The sequence below is a fragment of the Buceros rhinoceros genome, unplaced genomic scaffold (assembly GCF_000710305.1).
Source record: "Buceros rhinoceros silvestris isolate BGI_N320 unplaced genomic scaffold, ASM71030v1 scaffold1512, whole genome shotgun sequence".
Lineage (NCBI taxonomy): Eukaryota > Metazoa > Chordata > Aves > Bucerotiformes > Bucerotidae > Buceros > Buceros rhinoceros.
In genome coordinates this window covers 46,942-59,889 of record NW_010399354.1, presented here as the reverse complement: position 1 = coordinate 59,889, position 12,948 = coordinate 46,942, and positions in this window count along the sequence as shown.

Sequence of the window (12,948 nt, the reverse complement as noted above, 5' to 3'; positions counted from 1 at the left end):
TCTTTCCCTCCATGTACACCCTTGTATGCTTGTCTTTGGTGTCTCCTTTCCTTCACCCTCAGATCTTGCCCAGACACAAGTGAAGATAAGGTACCACCACAAGGATCACCTCTGGCCTGGCCTGGCCTGATGCTGCTTGCAGGGGACACTGAATGGATGGAAAATCCTCTGCAGAGCAGAGGTGATTGGTGCGTTAGATCTCCAGGACTTCCTGACTCAGGTGCCTGCAGGCCAAGCAGACTGGGAACATGCTTGCCCCAAGCACGTGATGTTACAGTCCTTTTCACAGCTGCCACACCACCTTTTGCTAAAAGGTCACCTCTTCATCTGTGCCGTCCCTATCCAAGACCTCCTCAAGTCACAGGATGTTATCATTAGCCTTGTCCTGACCTGCATCAAGCTGTCTGTCTGTAATGCACAGTGAGGATATAACCAGGCCTGCGGGACTAGACTCCTTCCCTTGTCCATTTGCATATCCAAGAGGGGTACTGTCAGTGACCAACAACCCAGATGCTTTCTGTGCATGACAGATGCTGTCAGAGTTGCTCTGCTTGGTTGCCTTCTCCTGTTACCTACCCATTCATGCCTGAGCCTGTAACCCTCACACCCCTTCCTCTCTTTGCTCTCCATCATTATTTCTTGTCATATCTCTTCTTCCCTTAGCTTCCTCCTCTCCCAACTTCCTTCTCCTCTCTTCTGGTGTCTTTGGTCCTGACACCAAAAGAGAAAATGACAGCAAGTCTGCCTGTGATAGTTTTTAGAGTGACAGAGGCTTATAGTAAACAGCTTTCTGTAACGGCTCTGCCACAGGGGAGGTATTGCCAGATTGCATCTGACTCCTGCACTCTGAGGCTGCCTCGTGCTCAATGGACGTGAAATATACTCAGTGCTCTCCACTTTGTGGGGTTAAGTCTACAGAAGTTTCCTGAGCTGCTGAAAAGGATGAAGGCCTTGTATTAAGTTGAGGAACTGAGTTTGCTGGAAAAAAAGTTAATCCCAAGTAAATTTGGTGTCATTAATTAAAAATTAATTAAAACCCATTAAAAAAAAAGGGTTAAGAGAAAAGTATTGCTTTCACTGGCAGAGGCACCATTTAATGGGATGAGGTTATATGAAGTGCAACTCATGGTGCAGGAGTCACTGCTGAGTTGGGAGGAGAGCGTGAGCTGGTGTGGATCTCAGCGGCAGCCAGTGCAGGAACACATTGCCAGTGAGAGGAAACTGCGTTAACATTTCGATGATAGATGGAGCCACCACTAGCTGCTCAAGAGAAGGAAGATCTAGAAGTCACGGAGAAGTTTCAGGAAGGCAGGAAGGAGAAAAACCTGGAGAAGAAGGCATGTTTCGCCAAACAAAACTTCCTTCTGCAGGAGGCATTTTTATGTCTTTAATGTCACTACATCCCCATCCCCTCAAATGCATAACAGAAAGTCAGTCAGGAGTCTGATCTTTCTGAAGTCTGCATTTTCATAAATATTTCTCTTTAGGAGTTTGTAAAATTGAATTTGGGTTGATAACCCTGCTTTGTTCACGCAGCCTTACATCCTTAGAGAGTGGTGAGAAAAATGAAAAGATTTTAACAAAATGTAATCATGGTAATTCAGTACAATGGCATGGAGACAAAGATAAGATGAGAAATAAGGTACTGTTCTTGCTGCTTTCCTTGTTCCCTCATTTAAGTGATAATTTTCATACCTTACCTTTGAAAGATATAATTACAGTAATTGGAATCTGACTATTTCTGAGAGTTATGCCATGCAATCCTTTCTCCCCTTGACATTTGGGTCTTTTTGACTAATCTAAGATCTTTAATCTACTAAATAAATATGTGGGACCTGATTCTCTGCTGTGTACCTGCACTTTGTTCTTCTCAGGCAGCTAAAAGCAGCATTAATGCCAGCATAAGCAACCCAGAGAGTCCTTACCCTGGAAAAAACAGTGATAGAAAATTATTTTAGAAATTTTGAGACCACAATGAGGTATGAGCACTATTGTAGGATATGTCTCACCTGGCTCGCATCATGTAAACATTACCCTGATTAGTTGTTCCTAAGAACAGAACAGGGGAAGAAGGTGAGTCCAGAGGGGTAGATGTTTGAGAGAGAGGGAAGAGGTTTCTTGCAGATGGGTAAAGGGGTGAAAGGCAAGATGGAAACGTGGTTGTTGGAGAAGTAAGGTGGCAAGACTGTCTGAGATGGCGTGCAAGCCAGAGCATGCATGGCTCTGGGAGGGTGGACAGTCCCCATAGACTTCCCTGGGAAGGTGGGAGACTGCTGCTCTCCATGTCCTTCAGTCCATGAAAGGGGTTAGTTGCCTAAACTTGCACATCATGTTCTGGTTTAGATGTTTTGTTAGTGTCAGGAGAGATGTCCAGCTTAGTTGCTTCCCCAAATGTGTGTATGACCAGGAATTTTCCTCTGCTCTGCCTCTGAGCTGAGGTAAATGGAAGCAGAAATACTCTGGGGACCAGACCACTCCCCAGCCAGCCCTACAATTTGGGAAGGGCAAAGGTCCATGTTATGTTCTTTACTGTTCTCAGCTGCCTCTTGGCCACTTCTCAAAGCATAGCCAAGATACTGTCTTCCAGTAACACCATCCTGGGCAAGAGCCATGTTACCTGACCAGCAGGCAGTACAAACAGGCCAGTGCTGCAAGCATCAGTGAGCTACAAATAGACTCCCACAGAGTAAGACACATGCCACCAAAACCTTTAAATATGAAGATCCTGCATCTTGTGTTCAGGCATGCATATGAAGGCAGAGAGGTTTTGAGCAGCTACAGGGCGTTGCAGTATCACAGAGTCACAGAACGGTAGGAGTTGGAAGGGACCTCTGGATTGTCTTGTCCAACCCCCCCACTAAAACAGGTTCACCTAGAGCAGGTTGCACAGGAACCCATCCAGGTGGGTTTTGAAAGTCTCCAGAGAAGGAGAGTCCACAACCTTTCTGGGCAGCCTGTTCCAGTGCTCCATCACCCTCGACATAAATAAGTATTCATTCCCTTATGTTCAGATGGAACTTCCTGTGTTCCAGTTTGTGCCCATTGCCCCTTGTCCTATCACTGGGCACCACTGAAAAGAGACTGGCTTCATTGTCTTAACAGCCATCTTTTAGATATTTATAAGCATTGATAAGACCCCCTCTCTTCTCCAGGATGAACACAACCAGGTCTCAGCCTTTCCTTATAAAGAGAGATGCTCCAGTCCCCTCATCATCTTCATAGCCCTGCACTGGACTCTCTCCAGTAGTTCCTTCTCTCTCTTGAACTGAGGAGCCCAGAACTGGACACAATACTCCAGATGTGGCCTCACTAGGGCAGAGTAGAGGGGCAGGAGAACTTCCTCCCCCCACCTGCTGATCACGTTCTTTTTAATGCACACCAGAATTCATTGCTGGCTCATGGTTACATTGTCCACCAGGGCTCCCAGGTCCTTCCCTGCAGAGCTGCTTTCCAGCAGGTCAACTCCTAACCTCTACTGGTGCGTGGAGTTATTCCTACCCAGCTGAAGGACCATACACTTGCCCTTATTGAACTTCATTCAGTTCCTGTCTGACCAACTCTTCAGCCTGTCCAGGTCTCACTGAATGACAGCGCAGCCTTCTGGTGACTTCCTCCGGGTTTTGTATCATCAGCAAACTTGCTGATGGTACACTCGATCCCTTCTTCCAGGTCACTGATGTTGAACAAGACTGGACCCAGTACTGACCCCTGGGGAACACTGCTAGCTACAAGCCTCCAACTAGACTCTGCATCATTGACTGCAGTCCTCTGAGCGCTGTAATTCAGCCAGTTCTCAATCCACCTCTGTCCACTCAACTAACCCACACTTTCTAAATTTCCCTAAGAGGATGTTGTGGGGGACAGTGCCAAAAGCCTTGACAAAGTCGAGGTAGACAGCATCTACTGCTCTCCTCTCATCTACCCAGATAGTCACACCGTCATAGAAGGCAATCAGATTGGTCAGGCATAATTTCCCCTTGGTGAAATCATGCTGACTACTCCTGATAACTTTCTTTTCCTTCACATGCTGAGATGACCTCCAGAATGAACTGTTCCATCACCTTTCCAGGGATGGAGGTGAGGCTGACTGGCCTCTAGTTTCCTGGGTCCTCCTTCTTGCTCTTTTGGAAGCCCAGAGTGACATTGGCTTTCCTTCAGTCCTTAGGCACCTCTTCTATTCTCCATGACCTACTAAAGGTGATGGAGAGCGGCTTAGCAATAACCTCTGTCAGCAACCTCAGCACTCATGGATGCATCCCATGGGGTCCCAAGGATTTGTGGGTGTCCAGCCTGCCTAAATGATCTCTAACCCAGTCCTCCTCGACCAAGGAAGAGTATTCTTTCCTCCAGACTTTCTTTCTTGTCCAGGGTCTGGGATTCCTGAGGGCCAGCCTTAGAAGTAAAGACTGAAACAAAGGCAGAGTTCAGTAACTCTGCTTCCTTTGTATCCTCTGTCACCAGGGCACCCACCTTTTTTAGCAGTGGGCCCACATTCTCCCTACTTTTCTTTTTGCTACTGGTGTACTTGAAGGAGCCCTTCTTGTTGTCCTTGACATCTTTCACTAGATTTAATTCCAAGAGGGCATTAGAATTCCTCGTTTCATCTCTGCATACTCTGACAATGTTCCTATATTCCTCCTAAGAGGGCAGCGCCATTTTCGCCCTACTGTAAAAGTCCTTCTTCCATTTGAATTTTCCCAGAAGCTCCTTGCTCATCCATGCAGATGTCCTTCATTCTCTGCTTGATTTTTTTTACTTATAGATATGCACCAATTTTGAGCTTGGAGGAGGTGGTGCTTGAAAATTGACTAACTCTCTTGGGCCACCCTATGCTCTAGAGTTCTAATCCATGAGATTCCTCCAAGTAGGTCTTTGAAGAGGTCAAATTTAACTCTTCTGAAGTCCAGGGTTGCAATCTTACTTATTGCCTTGTTTCTTCCTTGCATGATCCCAAACTCCATCTCCTGGTCATTGTAGCCAAGGCTGCCCTCAACCTTCACATTCCCAACCAGACCTTCTTTGTTTGTTAGTGCAAGTTCCAGCAGCACACTTCTCCTGTGTCAGAAAGGAGATCTGAGCATATTTTAGAAGCTTCCACCCTAAAATAAAGCTTCTCAAACAGTAAAAGTATGCAAAAGTATGAATGCTGCTGCTGTTGAAGAGAGAGCAGGACCCACACCAGCACCCATCCCTGAAAGTTCCATCCAGTCTAAATCTTCCTTGGATTCAGTATTGCCTATGGCCGGGCCACTGCTCACCGCAGGACTGCTGAGAAAGTGAAGCAAGCCTGAGGGGCTACTGGAATGGCTGGAGACTGGGGCACAGCTTATACGAGGAGAAGCTGAGGGAGCTTGGCATGTTCAGCCTGAGAAGAGATGGTTTTGGGGGAGCTCACACCAAATTAGAAGCTGGTGTAAAAAGTGAGTAGCAAATGTAAAAAGGTGGTGCTGGACCCTTTTCAGAGATGCATAGAAAGAAGAGAAGGGACAACAGACCCAAGTTGCAGAAAGGGAAATGCCAGGTCAGTAGGGGCGAAAAAGGATTTTGCAAGGATTTTTAAGAGGTGGAGAAGGTTGTCCAGAGAAGCTGTGCAGTCTCTGTCCTTGGAGATACCCAAAACTCACCTGGATAGCCTGGCTTAACTTCAGCACTAGCGCTGCTTTGCTCAGGGGTTATACTAGACGACATTCAGAAGTCCTTTTACAGCTGAATCAGGTGTTTGGTTTTGGGTTTTGGTTTTTTTTTTTGTGATTTCTACCTACATCAGCTGTGCTCTACTTAGGCATGGGGTGAGTTGCTTGAATCTTTGCCACCACACTGTGTTCCAGTATCATGTGCAGTTCTAGTGGTTCATGTCATCTAATACATTTTGGCAACCTCTATCCTTACAGAAATAAATTAACATTTATTTTTGCTCTTTCCCCCGATTAATCTTTCTAGCTGACAACCACACATTACAATTATATCGATTGATTAAGACCAAAATGAGTCTCCTTGAGAGTGATTAACATTTTGTATTAATTGGCTTAAGAATCTTTTGTGTAGCACTGTCTCAAATGTATGGCCAGGAGAACAAAGCAGGAGGTGGCATATGTTTCTGCATGTACTCACACTCTATGGGAAATCTAATACAGGGCACGTTTGGCACCTTGGTGTGGTCAATTGCTTTTGTTTGTAACATCCAGAAGGATTGGGAAGGGCATGCTACAACAGATATCCATAGCTTGCCTGTTCCTTAGCTCACTAGAGGCATGTTTTGTGCCTGAGCTCCTCTTAAGCTAAAGCCGGTGCAAAAGGTCATAGCGTTGGGATTCTTAATCCAGCGGCCAGCCTGCATTTAGTTTTCTATCATGGATATAGCTTTTGTGTCTGACTCCATTTCTTTGCCTGTGAGATAGAGTCATGACTTTGGGAAAATACTCTTGGGATCAGAGAAGTAGAATGGGCATGACACTTTTAATGTGTTTTCTGTTCATGCTATTACACTGTGTGAATAACACCATTTTACTTCATTTTTTTTTGCTTAAGTTTTAATGAAGTCTTTTTAATGTTTGCCAAATAGCTGTGTACCTTTCAGTATAGAAATGTAAGATAAATGCATGATAATATAATTCAGCTTCACTGACTTTCCATCCAGTTGGAGGAAAGGAAAAAGAAGTGAATCTTGACATCTTCTCTTCTGTTTTAGCAAGTACATTTCAGCAGTTTCTCGTTCCGGTATGTTGGGTTCCATCCCTTTAAAAATGATGATGAGATAAAAAATAATCCATTGCAAACGAGCAACAGTAAAATAACAGTGACTCCAGATGTCCCTTTGGAAAATGGCATCTGGACTTGTAGGTCATTTTTGCCTTCACAGATAGTTTCTGTTGGCATTTTCTAGTTTCTTTTAAAAAGAGCTCCCTTTCCAGCACTGTGAACCTGAGCTAGGTTGATTATCTTTTTGGAAAGGTGTTCGGAAAGAAAGGTTCCAGAAACATCACATGCAGGATGACTCAACAAATAGGTTAGTCAGAGGAGGTACTTTTTTTAGCGATTCCTACTTTTTAAGTGAATTTGGACTAGTATGACTGAAGGACGAGAAGGTGGAGTGACTTCCTTACAGTCACACTCTGAGTCAGTGGCTCAGTACCTCCAGGCTTCCCATATTTTTATTCCAACCACTGAGAAGACCACATGGCTTCCTCTTGGCGTGCTTTGGGGTTTCACAGCTGAGAGGTGCAGACTGTAAAGGCTTTTGCTGTCGATGCTGGTGCTAGTGATTTTTCAGCAGACGTTCTTAGTGTAGGAGGACAGGATCCAGCCAGCAGCAATCAGTTGGCTTCTTGTCCGTTCAATCCACCTCCTGTTTGTGGAGCTACTCTCAGACACTTTCCTACAGCACTATCACTCACCACATAGTCTCTGCTTACCATGGGAGACAGGAAAATCGCCGTGGTTTCTGTTCCCAGGGCTTTATGTCAACCTTTCGTAGTTTTGGCTGGTGAGGTTCGTAGACTCTTATTTTTGCTCATCACTTCAATCTTTGAATGAACCTTCCTTTTTTCCTCTCCTCTGCTCCAAAAACCCAAAGCAAAAAATCAACCGAAATGGCCAATTTTTGCCGGCTTTCAGATGGAAACCATGCAAAACCACTGAGTTTGGCCTGGTGTCTGCTGGAAACTATAAATAGGACTGTTTGACTGAAACTCAGCTCTGGTTTACTCAAGCCACAAGCCAAAGTTGTGAGACAGTCTCTGAACCCGGGTGGATGTTTTGGAGTGTGTTAACCAAGTATGGCGGCTATAAGAAAACCAAAATTCTGCTGAGTTACCTCTTGGTTTGGGGTTTCATCGCAGAAGTTTCGCAAAACTTTATTTACCATCAAATGCTCTGAAGCTTGTTTCTATGTACTTTCTGGCCCCTCTTCAGGATTGGTAGGGAGCCTTGGACTGGTGAATTCCACTTCTCAGCATCCCTAATTCTCTGGCTGTTTGGTGAAAGGTTTCTAATTCCTTAATTTTTCAGGATGTTTTGGAATCAAAACATGAAACTGTGTTTGCACACTTTTACTCTGAGCATAATATGATTTATTCAAATCCCAATTTTCTTAGGACCTAACCCAATAATCTCAGCAAAGATACCAGGGCTGTTGAAGGAAAACCTGCTCTTCCCTTCCGTTTAAAGTAACGCTAAAGGCCAAAATGAAAGTAAATACTCGGAGCCTAACTCTGCACTGGGTTACCTCTCAGCCTAAGACATGGCACTGAACTTCTAATGTGTTCCAAAGAAGAAGTGTTTGGATCAATATCTTTCCCTGACAGCAAATAAAATACTTTTTAACCCAGCAATGAAATTAACTTTGTGTATATAAACCCTTAGAGAGTCAAGTGTCTCATTTCATCCTGTTATTTGCTTCTGTCTTTTGCTCCTCCAAATTTTGCAGCTAGGGTAGATTAGGATTTCTGTTGGATAATATCATGAGACAGGAGACCTTTCCAAAGGCTTTTTTCCCTCAGCAGATACATTAGATTTTCAGTTTATTCACCAGAGATAACAATATATTCTTGCGTTAGCAGAGCTGTCACACTTCATTTGAGAATTCAGAATTTGTTCCTTGGTTTAGTGGATGAGGTGGTTTTGCAAGGCAGTGTAGTTTAATAAATTTATCTGCCTGGAAGGTGTCACCCAGAATCTCAGAGAGATCTATCTTTATATATTAGTAGATCTGCCTTGGCTCTGGAAGCACCTCTAGGTCATGGTGCATTCAAACCACTTTAGCACTGGGCGCAGAAATAGGGAGCAAGAAGCTACCTCCCAATCCAGCTGTCACACAAGTCCAATGGAAAAATTAATCACAGGGCCAATGGTGTTTACTGCCAACCAACCATGAAATACCATAACAAGGACCCCCTGTGAGACCATAAATACTGTGTCTTCATTGAGTGGTGAGGGTGACGCTACTCAGACCAGAATGTCTGTCTTGAGCTTTCTGTGCAGAGGTGGAGACAAGGCTGCAGCTTCTTAGAAAATCTGGATAGGCAACTGAAGTGCTGGTTTCTTGTGTGCTGCTTTTTTCTGAGAACCTGTCTTGAGGCTTGGATCTGATTTGCAGAAGAGCTGAGCATTCACAGCTGCAAATGAACACCAGCACCTGCACTTTGAAGGTAGGAGGTGCCGGATCACAGGGTGTTACAAATGAGAAATCCAGATTAATAGATATTTTTTCTTACTTAATCCCCTCTCTACCCCATTTCTTGGTCTTTAATAGAGAGGGAAGACCATTTCCTCATCTTCTGGGGGTTGTGAAGGATTCTGAAGTGGAGCTGGGGGAGCACTAAATGCCCCACAAAGAGCTGACTAGAGCATAGTGAAAACTACATGTCCTATTCTATGATTTGTCAAAAAAAAGGACATGTTTCAGTCTTACCTGTATCTCAAAATATAAGGAGGATTTTTTTGGAGAAAAAATGGGAATGGGTCTGTTGAAATCTTCTTGTCTTTCCAGATTTTTGTCTTTCCAGAAGCCTTTTTGTTTGTATTCACTCTTCTCTTTCATTTTGTAACCTATTTTTAGATGAACTGATGTAACTCTGTTCTCCTCCTCCCCAAGTTTTTTCTTTCCAGGTTACTTTTCAGGATTTATCCCCCCAGGCTGGGCCCAGATTCCTGATGGCTTTCTTCCCCCTTTACAGGTAGGAAGGACACTGGAAAACGCCTCCCCCTAATTTCAGTTCAGCTTTTGGTTGTAGATGAAGAAAAGTGTTTCTGAGCTCTGGGCTGGGGCACAGCCAGGACAGGTAAAGAACTAGCAAGCGTCTGTTAAGCCTGCACACATAACCTAGCCCCTGTAGGCATTTTTTTCCTAACAACACCAGGGAAGTTCTTAAGCAAGAGGAAGTCTTTCTGTCAAAGCTGACCATCTATCACATAGTGGATGAAAAAGCTTCTTGAGGAACCATGCAGAGAAATCACCATGTTTTGCCTAGTCCCATTCACAGAAACTGGTGATACGGTTTGAATGAAACTCTCTGTGTGTATATACATATATATATATATACATACAGCCTGAAGCAGACAAGCAGAATTCGAAATTTCAGTCTAAATGAAAAAAATTTGCAAAGGGCAACTAAACCCTGTGGCAGGTTAGGCTGAATTATGCTCTATCTGCTCGTGCTTGTGTTGCTTTTATTCAATTTATCTGTCTAGACTAACCTCTTCTTCTGTACTGAACAATTCTCTTAAAGGATACTGAACTCTTCTGAACGAGTCGTACAAAAAAATGAAGCATTAAAGAAGAGGGCATTTTAGGCTGACTGCTTAAATACAGTGTCTCTTTCTTCTTTAAATAAATAAACAGGACTGTCCTGTTACCTCTATTGCAATTTCACCTTTTTTCTGTTTGTTTGCTCTCTATAAAATAATTAAAAGGACACATGATGTTGATGGGTCACATGATCTCAACCCAATCAATTAGCAGCCTTTAAAGATGACTCATTGTTTTGTCTGTAACATAAAACAAAAGTACACAGCGAAAACCCTAACACAGCCTTTCAGAAAAACTCCAGAGATTTATTTTTCCATTTGTGGTTTCACTTTTTAATCTTTCTCCAAAGCTTGAAGCAGAGATCGTGATGAGCTGATACAGTACGTGCATACAGCAGGCTTTTCCTCTTGCTGCCACTCACATTACTGCCTCGCCGCGTCTGCAAGTACAATTTTACGGTATACATCTGATTCCCATTCCCTGTCCTGAAATGGCTGGGTTCACCCAGCGAGCCTCAACTTCTGTGCAAACAACCCTGTTTATGTCAGCGAGAGGACATTTAAAGCGGCAAACAATTTCCTTTGCATGAGTCTGCAGAATCCCAACTGTTTGTTTTCATTACGTGTTTTGGGATGTACTCGTGTCAAATCTGTATCTGACTTAGGCCTTCAGATGCAAAGAATCTGCAGAAAGACTGCACTGAAATAAGCTCTCCCCATTTCACTTTGTGTTGATAGCATGCCATTTTAATTCAGAAGACTTGAGGCTTTCTTGATTGTCACTTTGTATTAGTTTGACTTTGAGTCTTGGAACCTATCTTACATGATATTTTCAACCCTGACAGTCCACTACAAACTAACACATCATAAAAAACCCCAAACCAAAACAAACAAAGAAAAACAAACAAACAAACAAACACTTCTCTCCCAATAAAACCAAAAATGAACTGGAACAAAAGGGCATTGCCCTGCAAGATGGCTCTTTGGGATGGGACAAGCAGCCTTCTGGATAACTAATCAGAAGAAAAAATACGCCTTTCTCACACCTCCTCTCAAGCTTCTATAATTCTTAATTACTAGCTTCCTTTTTTGTAGACATGCTAAAAACCATTAAATCCAACGAGTGGAATAGAAAAAGACTTGTTAAGCAGTGGTAGGCTCCAGATATGTTTTCCCATGTGCAGAACGGTCAAAAAATACCCTTTGACAGGGGAAGAGCTTACACGGTTTACCTGAGGCAGAATAAGGGAGGCCTGCATGTTGAGCACTCTACTTTCTCAAAAGTCTCTGCTCTGAAATCCACGCACGTGAAGGAAAATACTGCCTCAGCATTCCTCCATCCCTTCTCTGCCCATGTTTTTTCTGGAGAGCTCAGCGCATCGCCCGGCCTGAGTGTCCTATTGTGGCTTCACATGCTTTGCATGTCTACTTCAGTCTAATGAAGAAAGTTTCTCACTGAGCTGCACCATCCATCACCTATTCCTGGAAATTATACATTATATTCTGCATGAGAAGCAGAGAATTAATAATTCCTTGGTTCATCTATTAAAATATTTATTCTCTAAGATATAGCAGTGAGTGATGAAAAGATCTGTCCTACATTAAGGGCTTTTGCAAGTAATCCAGAAATCTACATTATAATAAAATATCGTTTCCTGTGGTGAAGGCTCCTGAAACTCAATGTACAACACACCTTTTCAGCTGCCATCAGTGTGCATACAGAGCTGACTAATTAGACATTAACAAGCATATTTTGCCTGAATCTATTAGCACACAGTCTGAACCAGAGTGTTTCTGCTAGTAGTCTTGGCGCTGACTTCCGTGAGATGAAGTGTGAGCTGGGACATAGGTCCAAAATAATGAAAGTATCTTCCTTTCACTCAGAGGCTGAGTCTGCTGATCGCCATGCCTTGCTCAATAGATAAACCACGTTTTTTGTCCAACACATTGATACTTTACACAGAGGAAGCAAAACTTCTGTGTCCTCAAGGTGATTTGCATTGCTGGCTAAACACACAAATGATGAGCTTGGAGGAAGGTGGGTATCAAAAGAAAAATGCGAGTTGTGATTCAGGCTGAGTGAGACATGGGCGCTGGATGACAGGTATTCTCTGCGATATTTGGAATGAAAACACAAAATATTTGTCTCTGCAGAAATCTCAGATTCATTAAGCCGCTCTGGAGAGATTGGAAAACTGCCTTGTTTCAGCAGGCAAGACCTTGAGGGTTTACTCGAAGGTGGGTATCAAAAGAAAAATGCGAGTTGTGATTCAGGCTGAGTGAGACATGGGCGCTGGATGACAGGTATTCTCTGCGATATTTGGAATGAAAACACAAAATATTTGTCTCTGCAGAAATCTCAGATTCATTAAGCCGCTCTGGAGAGATTGGAAAACTGCCTTGTTTCAGCAGGCAAGACCTTGAGGGTTTACTCAAGGGGTCAGTTTTGCCTCTTCCAAGGCACTGGTATGTCAGGGTACACTGTCAAAAACTTCTGCCTTGCTGGTGGTGCGGAAAGACCTTGAGGGTTTACTAAAGGGGTCAGTTTTGCCTCTTCCAAGGCACTGGTATGTCAGGGTACACTGTCAAAAACTTCTGCCTTGCTGGTGGTGCTTAGGGCTCAGGCTGCACTTATGGCTTCTCCTCAACCCATCGGCACAGCTGTAGTCCACCTTGCCCAACACTTTGGTGTTTCAGCCAGAC